Raw genomic sequence first — 19815 nt, 5'->3', positions numbered from 1 at the left:
ATTGTTTTTTGCTAATTTCAGCCCGATTTCAGCCCAACGCAGTTATCATTTTCACGTCCTGCGCCACATTGTAATTTAAAGGGCGCGTTAGTAATATGCGCCTTTAGGCGGGTGCACACTCTGCTTATTACACACACAGGGACGCGCAGCAGCACACAAACATTTTAAATATTAAAAATAAAAGGATTCCTCTAAGGAGAAGCGTTCAGTTTTTCTGCTCGCAAATTCCTCCATGTAAACAGCTAATGGTGCAAGCGCAACTGGCTTTTAAAGGCAATGGGAGATGAGACTGGTTTATTGTATGTTACGCCCAAAACACATCCATGGCTCATTAAGATAATAGGGACAACTAGGGCTGCACAATTAATCGAATTTGTAATCATGATTACAATTACGGATGCCACAATTATGTAATCGTTCATTAAAATGTAATCACAATTTAAAAAAAAAATCCACTTATACTATTCTGTGTACTTGAAGGGTAACTTCAGTGATTTAGCATTAAGCTTTGTATCAGTAGAAACCCTAGCCTGACAAGCCAGACCCACATCAAGATGTTGGGTCTGAAACTCACCATTGACAGGGCTCAATCCGAGGGGCGGGATAAACGGTTGTCTTTCAAATTCCCTCTGCAGGCAATTTGATAGCGCCATGAGAGCCACAACCAACCAAAGCAAAGAAGAAGATGAAGCCGAGCTAACGTTAGTTGATAGACTTTCGCCATATCCGGTCGGCAAAACTTCGAACATATCTTCTTTTCTTAAGAATGACTTCAGTGTAGGGGTTGCACCCCATGACGCTTTAAGCTTGACGTCGACTAGTCGCTGGCCTATAGAGGGCACGACAGGATAAGCCATTTCCTGACATGCAGGCTGCTAGGCTCCATTTCCAGCAGTTAAAAATGACAAATAAATACATACTCAGAGAGCTCTCCACAAGACATATTTGATTATACCATCTGGAAGCTCAAAATTGATCGGGAGAATGCATGCTTATTGTACAGGTCAGTTAATCACCGTTCTAAATGTGTGCTGCATTGTAACACACACACACATGTAACACACACACACACACATTTCTCAAAGAAAAGCTTAACCCCAAGTCTTCCAGAGTCACGGCCAAAGCCCATTCAAAAGACCACTGTTTGTCAGCTTCTTTGTTTACGAGTAGCACGCGGAACCTCCGCAACTCTGCCGTGACGTGCCGTCATTATGTTAAGCCCGCCCACTGACTCTACACACGCTGTGATTGGCCTGATCTAGGGATGAAACGGTATGGAAATTGAACATCACGATTATAGTAACCCACATTATCACGGTTATCAATATTATCACGGTTTTGTTCAAATGAGATGAAAGTTTTCAAAAAGAACAGATGCACACACTTAAAACATTTAAACAAGTTTTATATTTGAAAATCAACAAACAACAAATAAATCAAGCAGCTCTATGCACTTTTTTAAGATAGATTCTATTCTGTGGGATTTCCTTCCTTATAATGGCCGTCGTCAATAGCAACGCATAACGCATAAATAATAACAATTTGTCGTAAATATAATCTCTAATATTATCTCTGTAAATATATTCAAGCAAAATTCTCATCAGTGTTCAGCAATGATGCATTTTAATCTAGCATATTTTGTGTAAGAGCCCAAACAGTATCCTAGTGAAATAATGCATATCCATATTTCCATATGATTTGACAGTTTATTTTATTAAATATCAAAAGGTGTGCATCATACCTGTACACCTAGATGAACACTTTACAGTCAGTTTTATGACTGTCATTCCCTTCAAATGCTATTGAAGTCAGAAACGTGTATAACGTTACCAATGTTGTATGTAACTTTAGAGACGGTCCCTAAATTCGCCAGCGTTATGCCTGTCATATCAGATGCGCTGTGGGTCTGCTGTGTTTGTTTGAAACCATGTTCGCTGCTGAAATGGAACAAAAACAGTCGATCACTGTATGATGAGTGAATCTCCTGCATACATCGCACTTTTATCTCCGCTTTGAGAGATTTCAGCGAGTGAGAGTGGCGCGCGCTCCGAACAAAACTCGGGCTAATCTGAACGCCTCTGATTATGAGACGACATCGCTTTCATAAACTCAATAGAAACACATGTAAGTGGTTATAATGCGCAACGCGATTATAACAGATGGCTTTTGAGAAGACTATAATAAGTTCAACAGCCAGAGTGACTAATGTGCAGCCGAAATAACGTTACACCCGCAAATGGCGGTTGTTAATGTCAAGCCCTGATTATTATCCCTTAAATGTCACCCTAGTCTTGACTGAATTTGTTCGTTCGCTTCACGTTATTATTTCCCAGACGTAGTTTTGGTATTGAGGTCAAAGTCCACTTGCCTTGCGTTCGTAGTTTTGAAGTGTTTCCCCCTATTACAGCGACTTTCTTCTGGCATGTTCTGCAGACAGGGTGACCATCTGCGATTAAGTTTCCCTCAGGACTTTTGTAAAAGCCAAAATATGACAACGCCTCAGATTTGGTCCTTTTAGAACTCCAGGCGCTGTCACTGCCTTCTGCCATTTCTTCTCATTCAAAAGACAGCTCTGCGCTGCACCAGACTGACGCTGACTGGACAAGATTTACCGCGAGTTTTCACAATTGTGATAATCACACGCGGTTTAAATGATAATTAAATTTTATACGATATTACTAACCGTCGCTAAATTTTATCGTGGTTTATCGTGAAACCGGTAATCGTTTCATCCCTAGCCTGACCAGAGTTTGGTTTTTCCAGCTCTTAGGTCTACCGAGAGTTGCTAGACTACACTCGCGGCAAAATAAATTTTATGCCGCTAGGGTGCGTCTAGATTTCTAGGCGCATTTCGTAGTATATTTGAATTATGATACTTTCCCCCCCATATCCCCCTGAGACGAGAGAATTATGCATTTTATTTCTGGAAAAATTCCTCCGATGACGTAAAAACTACAGCCAGTAGAGGGAGCTGTTCCACATGTTTTCAACCTGTTACAGGGGAGAGATCTCACGCACAGAATGTGAATGCGCTCAATTGGCACTAAGGGGCCTAAAGTGTGCCAAGAAAACATCCCCCACACCATTACACCACCACCACCAGCCTGCACAGTGGTAACAAGGCATGATGGATCCACGTTCTCATTCTGTTTACGCCAAATTCTGACTCTACCATCTGAATGTCTCAACAGAAATCGAGACTCATCAGACCAGGCAACATTTTTCCAGTCTTCAACTGTCCAATTTTGGTGAGCTTGTGCAAATTGTAGCCTCTTTTTCCTATTTGTAGTGGAGATGAGTGGTACCCGGTGGGGTCTTCTGCTGTTGTAGCCCATCCGCCTCAAGGTTGTGCATGTTGTGGCTTCACAAATGCTTTGCTGCATACATCGGTTGTAACGAGTGGTTATTTCAGTCAAAGTTGCTCTTCTATCAGCTTGAATCAGTCGGCCCATTCTCCTCTGACCTCTAGCATCAACAAGGCCTTTTCGCCCACAGGACTGCCGCAAACTGGATGTTTTTCCCTTTTCACACCATTCTTTGTAAACCCTAGAAATGGTTGTCCGTGAAAATCCCAGTAACTGAGCAGATTGTGAAATACTCAGACCGGCCCGTCTGGCACCAACAACCATGCCACGCTCAAAATTGCTTAAATCACCTTTCTTTCCCATTCTGACATTCAGTTTGGAGTTCAGGAGATTGTCTTGACCAGGACCACACCCCTAAATGCATTGAAGCAACTGCCATGTGATTGGTTGATTAGATAATTGCATTAATGAGAAATTGAACAGGTGTTCCTAATAATTCTTTAGGTGAGTGTAAATGACACAGTTTAAATACACATTCATCTTCCCAGCGCTGAAGTGGCCCTTTAATATGTGTTTTTTTTTTTCTTTCTTTCTACAGGTTATCTTACGCTTGTTTTCCCACATTGTTTTTATTTTTAGTATAACATTATAATACCATGCATATTTGTACTTTTTTTATTTAGAGAAACCAAACCAATGTATATTTGACCTTTGAGGCTTAATGCTATTGAATAATCATAATTAATAATCGCAATTACAATTTCAAGGGATAAATCGACAATTATGATTTTTGACATAATCGTGCATCCATGGACAACCCTTTTGAACAACCATTTTTCCAGTCGTTAAATTAGCAAAAGTGGATTCTGCGCTTTAGACCATGCGCTTAGATTGCAAAAAAGGGCCCGATTGAATTAATAATAATAAAAATAATAAACTTAAAGTTCTTGACTGGTTTTAGTGTTTTGTTTTTAATTTATCTAGACAAAATAATAATTCAATATTGGCTGTTTATTGGTTATTGGCCAAAACATGAAAATAATTATTTGCCAGATTATTAATATTGTGCATTCCTTACCTTTAAGGCTTGTGTTGTATGTAAAATATGAAATGAGTAACAGTTAATTTTCTTAGTTTGTGTGTCTGGGGTGACGTTTCACTGCTGTTGTCCAGATAAATATTATTTAGTGTGATGTACTGCATTTTGTAAAATATCAAATCAGTATTCGAAATGTTTTTGCTTTTACCGGATATTTAATTGTGCATGTTCATTTCCCAGATTTTCCCCTATACAATGCTCACTCAAAGTCATAATTTTAAAAACACTGTTAAATGTAGTCTTTAACAAATCTCAAAATAAATATAAATTTTTCTGTCTGAACTTTATATGGTTGGGATGACTAAATTCTTAACTGATTTTAGCGTTTTATGTTTTTATTTTTAGACAAAATAATAATTCAATATCGGCTGTTTTATTGGTTATTGGCCAAAATATGAAAATAATGAATGGCCAGAATATTAATATTGTGCATCCTTACATTTTAAGGCTTCTATTGTATGTAAAATGTGAAATGAGTAACAGTTATTATTATCAGTTTGCGTGTCTGCATTAAATGAAGTTTAACGTTAGGATTTAAAAGGGCACATTTATCTTTAGTCATATGTATGCAGCCTGGACTAATAGTAACTTTCTTTTTCAGATGTTTAGGAATTATAGCATCTCTCCTTCCTTCTTATTACCTTTCCAAGGCTGAACACCAAATATGTGGTTATAACTTGTAAATGTGGTTGATCTTTTGTTAATGTATTCATAATTGCAATGATTTCAGAACAAGACGATTTCAAAACATAAATTGTTTATCATAATAACAAAAGACATTTTCCGTGATATGACCCCTTTTGTTCATTTATTACTTCAATGAGAGCAGATGCTGGCAGATGTGGTCTTATTTACATTTAGATGACAGTGGGGTGACGTTTTACTGCTGGTGTCCAGATAAATATTGTTTAGTGTGATATACTGCATGTTGTAAAATAGCAAGTCAGTGTGTCGGCGAGGGAGAGGTTAATTTGAGATGTGTTTGTGTGATAGCTGTTGAATAAGATGTGTGTGTGTGTGTGTGTAGACCTGTATCATTCTTCTATTTGGAGTATGTGATCCCCTTGCGATTCCTGAGCTTGCTTTCAGTCAAATAAAGAGAGCAATGCTTTCATTTGCTACAAGGTCACGAGTGATTGCTTGCCTCGCTGATGGCTCACTTTTCTGATGTCTTTGAGCGTCTTTATGTGCGTTCTTGTCTGTTTGTGTTATTGACTGCTTCAATTTATTTATTTGTTGGCGGGTCTTGATTTTACTTCAATAAATGCGTGCCATGTCGTGTGTGCATTTGAGTTTGTTGTTCTGTGTGTAATCGAGTTGCACTTACGTCACTTGTATACAGCACTGGAGTGATATCACACACAGGAAGCTGCTGCCCTTAAGAGGAGGCATTAATCATTAACAATGCTGTGAGCAGAGTTCACCAAACACAGCACAGCCCCCTTCCCTTATTTATTTATTCGTTCATTTTTCTTCACGTTTGGGGAAACTAAACTGGGTCAAAACCCCTTGTGCCTATATACCAAGACAAGACCGACTGATGTGTTGTGCAGATTTTTTTTTGCAGTTGCTCAAATTAGACATCTCAAGATATTGTCTTGTTTTGTGTCTATATAAACTTGGTCTACTCCAGATGTTTGCCACTGAGGCTCTTATTAGACTCTTATTATGTATTTACTGACTGACTAAGGTGAATTTGACACTTAAATGTTTAACTTTTTTATGTAAGGGTAAGAAGGATTACAACCTCTACCCCTCATTTAGAGCAAAAAGAAAAGTGATACAAGAGGTACATAAGGCAGTAATCTAAAATGAACCAGTCTCTTCAAAACAATGTACAAATGTCTGCCTCTCATCTCTGCAGCCTGAAGTGTGTGTGTGTGTGTGTGTGTGTGTGTGTGTGTGTGTGTGTGTGTGTGTGTGTGTGTGTGTGTGTGTGTGTGTGTGTGTGTGTGTGTGTGTGTGTGTGTGTGTGTGTGTGTGTGTGTGTGTGCTCATTAAAATGCACCTGCAAATAGCAGCATATAATTTGTGGTGGTAAATAAGCTGTTGCGATTCAGATTCAAGCAATTTTCATTATGAATCACATGCTAAATTAAACTTGGCGTAATAGAAACAAGTTCAATGGAAGTCACGGCACAGATACATAACAAGGATTATATACACACACGTATGCATGTTAGCAGCAGCAAACCTCTCTTCTGGGATGTGCAGGAGTACTCAGACCTCTAATCTGTGCATATTCCATCCATCCATTCATCCATCCAGATAATTCATCCATCCATCCAGATAGTCCATCCATCCATCCAGAAAGTTCATCCATCCATCCATCCATCCATCCATCCAGAAAGTTCATCCATCCATCCATCCATCCATCCAGATAGTTAATCCATCCATCCAGAAAGTTCATCCATCCATCCAGATAGTCCATCCATCCAGAAAGTTCATCCATCCATCCATCCAGATAGTTAATCCATCCATCCAGAAAGTTCATCCATCCATCCAGATAGTTAATCCGTCCATCCATCCAGAAAGTTCATCCATCCATCCTTCCATCCATCCAGAAAGTTCATCCATCCATCCATCCAGAAAGTTAATCCATCCATCCTTCCATCATCCAGAAAGTTCATCCATCCATCCATCCATCCAGAAAGTTCATCCATCCATCCATCCTTCCATCCATCCAGAAAGTTCATCCATCCATCCAGATAGTCCATCCATCCAGAAAGTTTGTCCATCCATCCAGAAAGTTTGTCCATCCATTCATCCATCCTTCCATCCATCCAGAAAGTTCATCCATCCATCCAGAAAGTTTGTCCATCCATCCAGAAAGTTCATCCATCCATCCATCCATCCATCCAGATAGTTCATCCATCCATCCAGAAAGTTCATCCATCCATCCATCCATCCAGAAAGTTTGTCCATCCATCCATCCATTCAGATAGTTCATCCATCCATCCAGATAGTTCATCCATCCATCCAGATAGTTCATCCATCCATCCAGATAGTTCATCCATCCATCCATCCTTCCATCCACCCAGAAAGTTCATCCATCCAGATTGTTCATCCATCCATCCATCCATCCATCCAGATAGTTCATCCATCCATCCAGATTGTCCATCCATCCATCCATCCATCCATCCATCCATCCATCCAGATAGTTCATCAATTAATCCATCTGTCCATCCATCCTTCCATCCATCCAGAAAGTTCATCCATCCATCCATCCATCCAGAAAGTTCATCAATCCATCCAGAAAGTTCATCCATCCATCCAGATAGTTCATCCATCTGTCCATCAATCCATCCATCCATCTTTTATATGGAGTATCCCTTTAAGCTCAACTTTTTGATGGCATCATTCAGTGATTTCCTGTACACAGAAAACGAGAGGATGAGAGAACGATCACTGCATTTGTTTGTGCAGATAGCTTTGCTGAATCTCGGCTTACGCTCCACCTCATATGTCTCTGACTAATTCAGGCAGCACCTATTGATTTCAGGCTGGGTCACCTTTAGCAACACGCTACTGAGCTTCAGGGAAGTAAGAGAGAAGATAGCTGTCAGTTTGTGTGAAGATCAAGCAAGTAAAAGAGATCGAGAGGAGAGCTCAAGATGGAGATATGGAGAGAGAATATGAAAGCAATCGGAAGAAAGGAAAGAGAAGACTCCGTTCACTTCGCATACAAACATTTCCTGTTACTTTCAGTCACTGAATTAATTTAAATGAAGTATTCATGCTCCTATGAGTAAAACATATTATGTAGTGCTCATAAAAAAAACACAAAGTGGAGTCAGTTCAGTCAGTAGAGTTCAAGTCAAGGCTACGCTAATATCCTTTGCTAGTAGTAAGTTGGTGGGTACAAACACGAGCAGTATTATCCACCATCTCAATGGAACATTTCTGGCTGTGTCATTCCATCGCTGAATAACCCTCATCAAGTCTTTTTTTTTTTTTTTACCTTGCAGAAGATGGGAAAAATGACCTGGAGAATTACCATTATAATGGTTATCTGCTAGCCACCCTGCTAGTTCATGAGTATAATGGTATCTTGGCTATTATGGTCAGGCATTTACAGTACAGTTCTCAGGAAGGTGTTATTTGATACATTCAACAATGTGATGAACCCAGACTTAGGAAGGAATAGGATACTTGAAATGACGTAATGTAATTTAAAAAGGTTACTGTATTCTGTTACAGTTAGATAAAAAAAGATTCAATCAGGTTACCTTTACATTTCATGAAAATTACTAGGAAAGAAATAAAGTACTCTTGAGTCACCACTCACCAGTGTAGGATTTTATCAAAGGCGACATAGGAAACTGCATAGGCAGCGCTTTTGTCTATTGTTCTTTTTGTCCATCTTTCTAACGATGAACAGGGATTTACACACTCTCCTTTCTGTCTGTAGTAACACTCTTTGAAAATGATTTGTGACATTTATACTTTTCCCTGTCCAAGTTTAATGTAATGTAACTTCAAGAAAGCCACTCATGATATTTTTCACAAAAAGTATACACACTGGCTCTGTGGCAGTGGCGCTCTGTTTGTTTGAGCAGCAACACTTGAGAGTGTTTACATGCGCGATCGTACACCGGTTATGCTTAATAGCCCAACAATGTGTCATGTAAACATCTTGTTGACGACAAAACCAAGAAAACCCCAGATGTAAATTGTTGTCTGGATTTCATAATGAGCAGTTTTTTTTCCTATGTGTTGTACGTGTGAACACACTCATTGAGCCAATAGCACGAGTTTTGCTGCGATTGGATGGAGTATTTTGTTTGGTGCTATTAGTGAGGCAGAAAATTACATACTTCGTCTTTAAGTATAGGTCGTCTTGGAGGAAACCCGTAATTCAATTAAAAGTAATTAAATTCTTGCATATTTACTGTGTGATTAATAATCCTGTAATTCCGTAAAGTTTGGGTCAGATTTTTTTTTAAATGTTAAAAGGAGTCTCTTATGTTTAAGGCTGTATTTCTTAATCAAAAATATATGAAAAACTCTAATATTGTGACATATTTTTACAATTTAAAGCAACTGTTTTCTATTTTAATATTTTAAAATGCAATTTATTTCTGTGACGCAAAGCTGAATTTTCAGCATCATTACTCCAGGCTTCAGTGTCACGTGATCCTTCGGAAATCATTCTAATATACTGATTTGGTGCTCAGAAAAAAAAATCTCTTATCAATGTTGAAAATATTTGTGCTGCTTAAAATTTTGTGGAAAACTGGAAGTCATGATGCGTTTTTTCAGGAATTTTAAATTATTTAATATTTTGTAGTGCTGTCAAATCAATTAATCGTGATTAATCACATCCAAAATGTGTTTACATAATATATGTGTATAATTCATGTATATATTTAAGAACTATTTGCATATATATATATACATATATACATATATATATATATATATATATATATACATATATATATATATATATATATATATACATATATACATATATACATATATATATATATATATATATATACATATATATATATATATATATATATATATATATATATATATATATATATATATATATATATATATATATATATATATATATATATATATATATATATATATATATATATATATATATATATATATATATATACATATATATACATATATATATATATATATACTGTATATATAAATATTTATATAATTATATAAATATTTTATATATAAATAAAAAAGTTTTAAATATAAACATGCATATGTGTGTATTTATATATATACATAATAATTATACACAGTACACACATATATTATGTAAACACAACTTCATTTTGGATGCGATTAATTGCGATTAATCGTTTCGACAGCACTGATATTTATATAATTTATATTCTATATAAATATACGTTTTATACATAAATAAATAAAAAATCTTAAATATATACATGCATGTGTGTGTATTTGTATTTACATAATTATACACAGTACACATATTATGTAAACACAAACCTTTATTTTGGATGCGATTAATTGCGATTAATCGATTTAACAGCACATTTGGCTATCTGGCTGGATGGATGGATGGATGGATGGATGGATGGATGGACTATCTGGCTGGATATCCATAAAAAGCAGATACAATTTTTGATCAATTTAATAGCTACGTCTTTGCTACATAAAAGTATTAAAGGGTTAGGTCACCCAAAATGGGGGTTCAGAAACCTCTCGGATTTCATCAAACATATCTTAATTTGTGTTCTGAAGATGAACGAAGGTACTGCAAGCTTGGAACAACATGAGGGTGAGTATAATTAATGACAGAAATTTCATTTTTGGGTGAACTAACCCTTTCATTTTTTTTTTTTTTTATAAATAAGAAATCTTACTGACCCCAAACATTTGAACGGTAGTGGACATTTTTAAAGTAACCTTCCATCATGAGTAAACTTGAAAATCTGGTCCAAATGTTAATTTGTGCTAAATTTTAGTTGCTTTTCACAAGTGCTGTGACTCTTTGACAGCGCTTGCGTACATTTTAGCATTATACTGCTTTTGACACCTCTTGAGTATATAATGAACAGCAAAATAGGAAATTCTTACAATGGGTTGACAATAGGTTATAAACACAGCTATCAAGCTGCCACAAAACCTGCCTTTTTAAACCAGTCTTACTATCAGGGGAGTCATCAGTGCTCCTACGTCGTTGACCGTACCCAGTGACCTAGTTTGCACAGTGCTCGTCTTTGGTAAATTCAGGTAGAGCAGACGACGCACAAACCCCCAGCGCTCCACACACCAGGGGCCTGGAAGTGCCAAGCGCTGTTGCAAAGCCCCTTGGGAAATTTAGCAGTGAATTGACAGACCTGTTTGGCGGGGATTGCTGCCATTGTGGGGCGACATGAGACGTCTGTAGCGCACTTATTATACCTAGCTCCTTATTTGCCCTACTTTTCTGCCTCTGGTCTTCATACTTCTCTCTCTCTCTGCTGCCTCGCTGTCTCTCCACCACACTATATCATGGAAGCCATTCGCGCTGTGCATGGTGCAACTATCTATCCATGCCATCATTTCACTGTTGTCATGGAAACATAAAAAAAATTGTTTGCGCAAAGGTTTCAGGGTCATGATGGAAACAAGATCCTTTATTTCCCTTCCTTTCTGTTCAGCATGGAATTTTGTATGATTTTTTAACATATTGATTAGCCCTTACTTATGAGCCTAATGATTTTGTTTTGTTTACCTGCACGCGGTTCCTTGCAAATGCCCTTTCTGTTTACAAAACAAATTATAGATAAATAGCTCAATACCATTCAGGTTGCTATCAGGGTAGATTACATTCAAGTTTAGACAAAAAAAAGTGTGGGGCCATTTCATATGGACTCCTTTTCCTTTAAATCATTTTGCAATGCACTCGATGATTTTATTAAAGGGTTAGTTCACCCAAAAAATGAAAATTCTGTCATTAATTACTTACCCTCATGTCGTTCGACACCCGTCAGACCTCCGTTCATCTTCGGAACACAAATTAAGATATTTTGGCACAATGCACGGTTCACTCTCAAGACCCTTAAAAGGTACTAAAGACGTCGTTACAAAGTCCATCTCACTACAGTGGTTCTAAAATAACTTTATGAATCGGCGAGAATAGTTTGTGTGCGCAAAAAACCCCTAAATAACGACTTATATAGTGATGACGATTTCAATTCACAGCCTCATGAAGCTTCGAAGCATTATGAATCAGTGAGCCGAGTCAGCAGTTTGGATCGCCAAATTTCAGCAGTTTGGCGGTTTGACACGCGATGCGAATCATGATTCGACTCACTGATTCATAACGCTTATGAACGGAGGTCTTACGGGTGTCGAACGACATGAGGGTAAGTAATTAATGACAGAATTTTCCTTTTTGGGTGAACTAACCCTTTAATGTACAAAGTGGTGTAAAATTATCCCATTTGGCAATGTTTGGCCTTTCAATGAAATGGCAAAATAAATCGCATCCAAATAGAGCACCATTATCGATTATTATATATCTACTGACAAACGGATAGATTTTTATTTTAAAAAGAAAAGTAAAATTGGCACAGTGTTATTTATGTTTTAGATAATATATTAGTATTAATGTACTATTCATTATTTTATGTTCAGTTTTTATAAAAAATGTTGGTGTTTTTTTTACATATATTTTTTTCAATATTTTTTTTCTTTCAGTTTTAGTAATTTTGGTACTTCAACTTATTTTATATCAGTTAGTTGGCAACATTTCTAATTTGTTTCATTTTTTTCACCTAATATTTTTATTTTAGCTTTTTTTAACGAAAATACTTTTTTTATAGTTTTATTTACATAATAGTAAAATGTACATAACATTACAACTGCCATTTTTCTTTTACAAAACCAAAACTACATGACAAAATAAAAAAAAATAAAACGCAACTCAGACCTCATTTATTTAGCTGTACTAATCAAATTTAATATAAAATCTAAAAATAAGGAATGCCATTGCAATTCGAGAAGGTAAATGCTCCAGAAAAGAGCCCCAAATGTTTTCAAGTCTTCAATGATTTCCTAACATTGAAAAGGATTTTCTCAGGGTGCAATATGAAATGAGTTCGTTGATCCACTGTTTTCTTGATGGAGGATGAGTCGACTTCCAGTTCACTAATATGAATTTTCCCCCCGCAGTTCCAGCCAAAAGTGTGAAATACTTTTTATGATGAGAGGAACCTAATAAATCAGTATCCCTTATAATATCCAAATTCTAGGATCATTACTAATTGGGATACCTATAACCTTTGAAGATACATACATTATATGTTCCCAAAAGTCATTCAATACAAGACAATTCCAGAGCAAATGGAGTAAATTGGCTTTTGACATTTTGAAGATATATCAGAATTTAGCATGTGAGAAAATTCAATTCAATTAAAATTTTAGTTATAAAGCACATTTAAAATCAACCTGAGGTAGCCAAAGTGCTGTACATAAAGAAGATGTGTGCCTAAGAACACATACAAATTTCAAACAATTAAAAGCATGAGAAAAAAGATGTGTTTTTAATAGGCCTGTCGCGATTGGTCGATACAATCTACTGCGTCGACGCTGTTAATTAGTCAACGTCAATATTTTTAGTCGACTGGGTAAGTTGGGTACGATATGAAATTGTATTAGTACCAGTACTTTAAAAATGACAGCACTCTAATAAGAGCAGTATTTCTTAATTTGCGTCGATGTGTGACAGCAGGAGTGAGGACGTGTGTGTGAGCCATTCATCGTTCACTAAACAATGAAAGCAGACCAGTCAAATATATAGGCCCACGCGCAGCTCAGGAAAAAGAAGACAACAGAAAAGTGCGGCGCGGCTGCCGGCCGGGACGTGCTCGCGCGCGATGCCGGACTCTGACCTGAAGCAAACATGCCTTTCACTCAGACAGATCGTGACGCCAGTTTCGCAGATTATTGGGTTTGAATGGTAAAAAAAGATGTAAAAAATGCACACTTTTTAAATTTTTACTCTTTTAGTTTTACATTTTGTCAAGGGCTTGTTTACATTTAAACTTTTTTTATTGTACACTACTGAAGGCCAACGTTGCAAGTTAAATTAAAAGTTTTTAAGTATAATTGTTGAAAATTAGTGTGATACGTAAATTAGTCAATAGATTAATCGATAAATTAGTCGATAGATTATTCGATATAAAAATAGTCGTTAGTGGCAGCCCTAGTTTTTAACATGGATTTAAATTTTGCCAACATAGAAGCAGTTCTGACAGGTAGTGGCAGGTTGTTCCACAGCTTAGGGCCCGCTACTGCGAAGGCTCGGTCTCCCCTGCGTTACTGGCGGGATCGTGGCACCACCAAGAGACGACCATTTTGGGATCTAAGTGATCTGGAAGGATTGTACGTGAAAATCAGGTCGGAGAGATATTTGGGAGATAAATTATTGAGAGCTTTATAGACGAATAACAAAATCTTGTAGTCGATATGGTATCGGACAGGCAGCCAGTGCAAAGAACGTAAAATTGGGGTGTATGGTCTCGATTGCGGCTGCTCATAAGTAGACATTTTGGACCATTTGAAGGCGAGAGATGGAAGAGAGAGGTAACCCAGAGTACAAATAATTACAGTAATCAATACGAGTTTAATCTAAGCATGAATAACTTTCAAAACTTTTCCTGCTTAAGAAAGGTTTGACTTTGGCTAATCGGCAAATATGATAAAAACTGGTGCTAACTATGGTGTTAATTTGTTTGTCTAGTTTAAGACCATTATCAAGGTGAAATCCTAGATCTTTAACATTAGAAGTAAAACATTATTTTTGATAGTTTTAGTTACCAATAACAACACTGATTTGACAACATCAAACTCACATACTCAAGACACATCAGCTTAAGACTGAAATCCTAGAATCGCCCTGGTGCAAATACTAACATTTCTACATAAATGTTTTCTCTCCACTTTAGACCTAGTCTCACATAGCCAGACCTTCAGGCAGAAGCTCTAGACTCCATAGCATCTTTTATTGGCCAAGGACCACCCAGAGGCCATCTGACTGACATGAACCAAGCAACCAATCTCAGTTAGATTTGTTCCGCGTCATGTTTAGGGGCATAAAAATGTCCATACAATAACAGACCGGTGGACGTATTCTCTGCCGTGAACTTTACATACTTGACATACTTTTGAAAATCTAGCGTTTAGTTGATCCACTCATTGTCACAGTTGTAAACACGACAGCATTCTTCTTCCATGAGGGGGTTTGGCGTCACGACATCTTTGTTTCCAGGCAGACCGCAACACACACGTCTCCCAGACATCCTGTAGAAATCAACCAATCGGATGACGACTTCGAAAATCCTAAAGTGTTTCCAGTTAAGTGTGCCATGTGCATCAGACATTCAGCCAGAGGTCCGTGGGCGTAACGTCTGAGGCTGAGACTACTTTAGACCTGACCTGCATGAAGGCATGTGACCTCTGGTGATCTCTGATCCGTGTTTGGTTGTTTACGTATGCATTCCTTTCACCATGATGGAGTATGTGCCTGGCTCAGACACGGCATATGGTCCAGCCTTGCTGCTCACGATTGATTGAGAGTCGCTGCTCTTATACTTTTCCAGGTGAACATGCATTTGCACCAGAGTTGCCAAGTCTGCAGTTTTCCCAGTTGTTTTCCAAGTTGTTGCCGCGGGTAAAAAATGTGTCCGTGGGTTGATTTCCACCCCCGTATGCTCCAACACCCCCCAGACGGACGTACAATTTCAGTGGAGAATTCGGCCGTCCGATGTTGAAAAACTAGAGATGCACCGATTGCAATTTTCTTGGCTATTTCCGATTTTTTGTTAGTGAGATCGGCCGATACCGATTTTCTCTCTAAGAACTATAATTGACAGTATATACAAACAAAAATCCACTTTTTCTTCAAAGCTAAATTTGATTTTTATTATAAAAATTACAACAGGATCAACTCTCAAAAAATAAGTGTTCTGTGCCTGGAAAGAAGTAGAAATAACAAATAACTGAAAATCGGTTGCTTTATGAAACAAAACATTATAAATTGACCTTTTTCTTTTTTTTACTTGTCTTACAAAAGTCAAAAGATCCTATGAATGAACAAACCTGAAGTGTACAATACTCCTCCAAATAATAGTTGGGTAATAAATGTTGCCAGCTAGGGATGTCACGGTACCAAAATTCCAGTAGTCGGTACCAATACCATAAAACTTTTACGGTACTCTGTACCAATTTCGGTACCACAGCTAAATGTTTATTTATTAAACCATTTTTTTTTAAATATTAAATGTATTAAATGTAAGTTTATTATTTATGATGATAATCATTATAAGTAAATAATACATAAATATTTAAATGCTGTTTAAAAGTAAACATTGCTTATAAAAAAGATCAAGTGAAAAATAATCAACCATCTAGGCATAATTATTATTATTAGTGGAGATGTATTAGTATTACATAGAGACATAGCTGAATCTACTGTAGGCTACAACAGTAGCCTAATATATCTGTCAATTTCATTTTTTTAAACCAAACTTTTATTTTGACGGGTTGCCGTGAAGAGCTTTGAGGGTCTGTGTCATAGACCGTAAAAAAATATGGACGACACGACTTCATTGACTTCCGCTGACCAGATTTGAAGCTTTCGTAGGCCCGCACACGGCGCTGACATCTTGGGACCGAGTCTGTGCAGTAGCAATCTCAGGACCGGAGTTGCGCAGTAGAGAGCAGGAAGTAGAGGTGCGATTATCAAAAGCCCGCCCACACTCTCACTGATGAAGAACAATTCATTATGTCAGTGTGAAATAAACAGTTATGGAAATGTCGAAATTAAAGCTAAAGCTCAAATATCCTCCCTAAAATCCCGAAAAAAGTCTGTTAGTGCCTCAGTGACAACTTGACTCAGAGAAGCCGTCAATCTACGCTGTCAATCTTGACGTCACACCCCCCGTTTTTATAGCATCAATAACTAACTAAAACTAAGCTTATTTAAAAAACGAACACTTGAAATTAAATCTTCATTGAAATCAATGCCTAAAATGACAGAAACCATCTTTAGGAAACAATTATTTGAAGTGTAATTGAATTGTTTAGTGTGTCTCGCGTCCATTCTAATACATGGAGAGGTGGGGTTTAGGAGCGATACTGGGACCGGCCACCGGGGGGGCGATCCAGGCGCGGAGGCTTCAGTTTCTGAGGGGAGTGCTACAGGCTTGGTCTGTGTTCAGTTTTCTCAAATTAAACGATAAATTCTCATGAAGTGACGGTTTATGCGTTCGTCTGGTCATCCAGCGCCATGAATTCCATAGTTTTCTTCGTAATTGCTTTGGTCTTTTCTCTGCTTATACCAAGGAAAGATAGGAGAGGCTGCTGACCTGTGGCTGACTCTGAGTAGTGCTGGGCGGTATGACCAAAAATGTATATGACGGTATTTTTTCCCCTATGCCTGACAGGGTGTTAATCACATTTTACTGTTTACAGGGTGTTAATTTACATTTTACAAATTTTTTTTTTTTTTTCATTTTTGAGAGAGGAAATACTGCAGGAGATTGACTAGAATGCCCTGTTTTACTGTCATGACGAGTGAATATTGTAGAAAAAATTCCACACTAGAGTTAATACAGGTTTACAAAATGATGCTGTGGAGAGACAACAACCAATAAAACACAGACATGCAACACGCTCAGAGTCATACTTACAGACACCTGAATATTAAAAGTTGAGTTCAGGGCACCTTAAGCATTTTAAAAATCTAATCCTATATAACAACAAACTGCCAAAACGAGGAGAAACGCGGATATTTGCATTACATTTAAGAGGACTCTCTGAACGAATGACACACATCAGTTTAACACAGAAAGAATAAAGCAGTTACTTTTTGGCCCATTGTTCTTTGAATTGTCAGTTTATTTATTAACTTACATCATTGTCTTTTGAATAATCCATCGTGTCAGCGCGTTCGTGATCAGGCATAGGTTATCAGTGTAATCAGTGGATACATTTCATTTTAATAAGACGTGATGAAATATGCGTGCATACACGCTTCTGGTTCATGTCTAGAGCACTAGAGTTTATGAAATATGTCCATAAAAAATTTAAACGCGCTCGCTCCGGTCTATATCAGTGCTATATGATCCATGTGGTGAGCATTGTTAAACTCATCGCAGCGCTCCGCGCAGAAACCGCTCTCTCTCGCGCGCCGCGTGTAGTTTGAATTCTCAACTATACTCAAGGGCTGAATCCGACATCGCTCCCATAACCTCAAATATAGCATTATTTGGAGGGCACAGCGATTTGTAGTGGTGTCCGAAACCTTAGTGGGCGTTATTGAGTGCACTCATTCTATCCCATTGCACCGCAATAACGAGTGTACAGCCGATGTACACACACCGGTTGTCCGACTTCACGCACGTTTTCATTCACTCCTTCAAATAAAGTGATAACGTAGGGAATAGTGAATGAGAGTATAGGATACAGCCATAGGCTGTGCTGTAATGCGATCTCAACTGTGCTCTGATTGCTCTTACTACAGTGCATCAATGAAATGGGTCCCCTCTCAAACAATGACGTGCTGCGCCGCGTTCCGAACGTTGTTTAAGCGACATATACCGGTATTGCGGTGTCATCAAAATTCATATCATAAAAAAAATTAATACCGGTATTCGGTATGAACCGGTATACCGCCCAGCACTAGCTCTGAGCTCAGGCTAGCTTTAGCCGTTTTACCTTTACTACCTTCTTCAAACTGGGCAATTCCACAGGGTGATGGAGTTTTAAGTGTCTAATTAGGTTTGTCGTGTTGTGCGCTTTCCTGGTGGTTCCCCCGCGGTTTATTTTAACCTTACAAGTTTTACAAATGGCATAATTAGTGTTAGGGCTGCTCAATTATGGAAAAAATCATAATCACGATTATTTTGGTCAATATTGAAATCACGATTATGTAACACGATTATTTCACATGACTTTGGGAATGTGTTGCATTTATTAAAAATACACCTTTCAACAATTCAATTGAAATTGTAACATTTGTTGTACTTTTTGAACTATTAAAATAAATAATATAACATATATTCAAATCAAAGTATAAAAGTATTCACGTAAAAATGATAACCACAAATAAATAAGATCAACAATATGGTTCGGCTATATGCTTTTCAGGTACGTCTAACATTAGTTTTCAGGTACAGAAATGTATCAAAAGTAAAATAACATTGCATATTTAAGTGCATAAATTAAAGATTAATTCTATTAAACTTACAAAAGCTATTCAATCAAGAGCGGTGAGTGATGTCCTTGTCTTTTGTTGTTTGACATTAAACAGACAGCAGTAAAGGAGCTGCCCCTTTAAGAGGATATGCGTCGTCTTTCTCGACTGTATAAAGTTCACTTAAGGCATATACAGACTATGTCTGCTAGGATACTCATCAATATGGACATGTTGACATACGTTTTGTGTGAGTTTGTCCGTTCAAGAGCAAGACTTCAAAGAGAACTCAATATTTGCGCGCTGTGAGACGCACATTTTCTCACAGCGCGCGCGTCTTCTCATTCGCATCTTCTGGCACTAAACCCGGGTGAAGACGGCGAAATGGCAGCACTCGCATGCATTGAACAAAGTTTACAAAGAGAGAATTATTTGAAAAATATGAAGGAAAAAAAGGACGTTTACACGGCATCCCTGCTCTCGTCAGTTTTTGTTTCTTTATTAGATTGTCATAGGTCACTGTGTTTTTTCAAGTGGTTAAACAAATTCGTGATGTTCCCTTGCGTTGCAGTCACTACCAAATACCATGTAGCAAATCTTGCACGTAGCATGTTTCTGCTCGTCGTCTGATTCCTCGAAGCCAAACTGTTCCCAGACAACGGAGTTGGTTTTGCCTTTTTTGCTCACCAAACGCTGCTGTAACTGCCCTGCTTCTGCCATCT

This window comes from Gobio gobio (assembly GCF_949357685.1).
Source record: "Gobio gobio genome assembly, chromosome: 6".
NCBI lineage: Eukaryota > Metazoa > Chordata > Actinopteri > Cypriniformes > Gobionidae > Gobio > Gobio gobio.
This window is presented reverse-complemented; position numbering follows the sequence as displayed.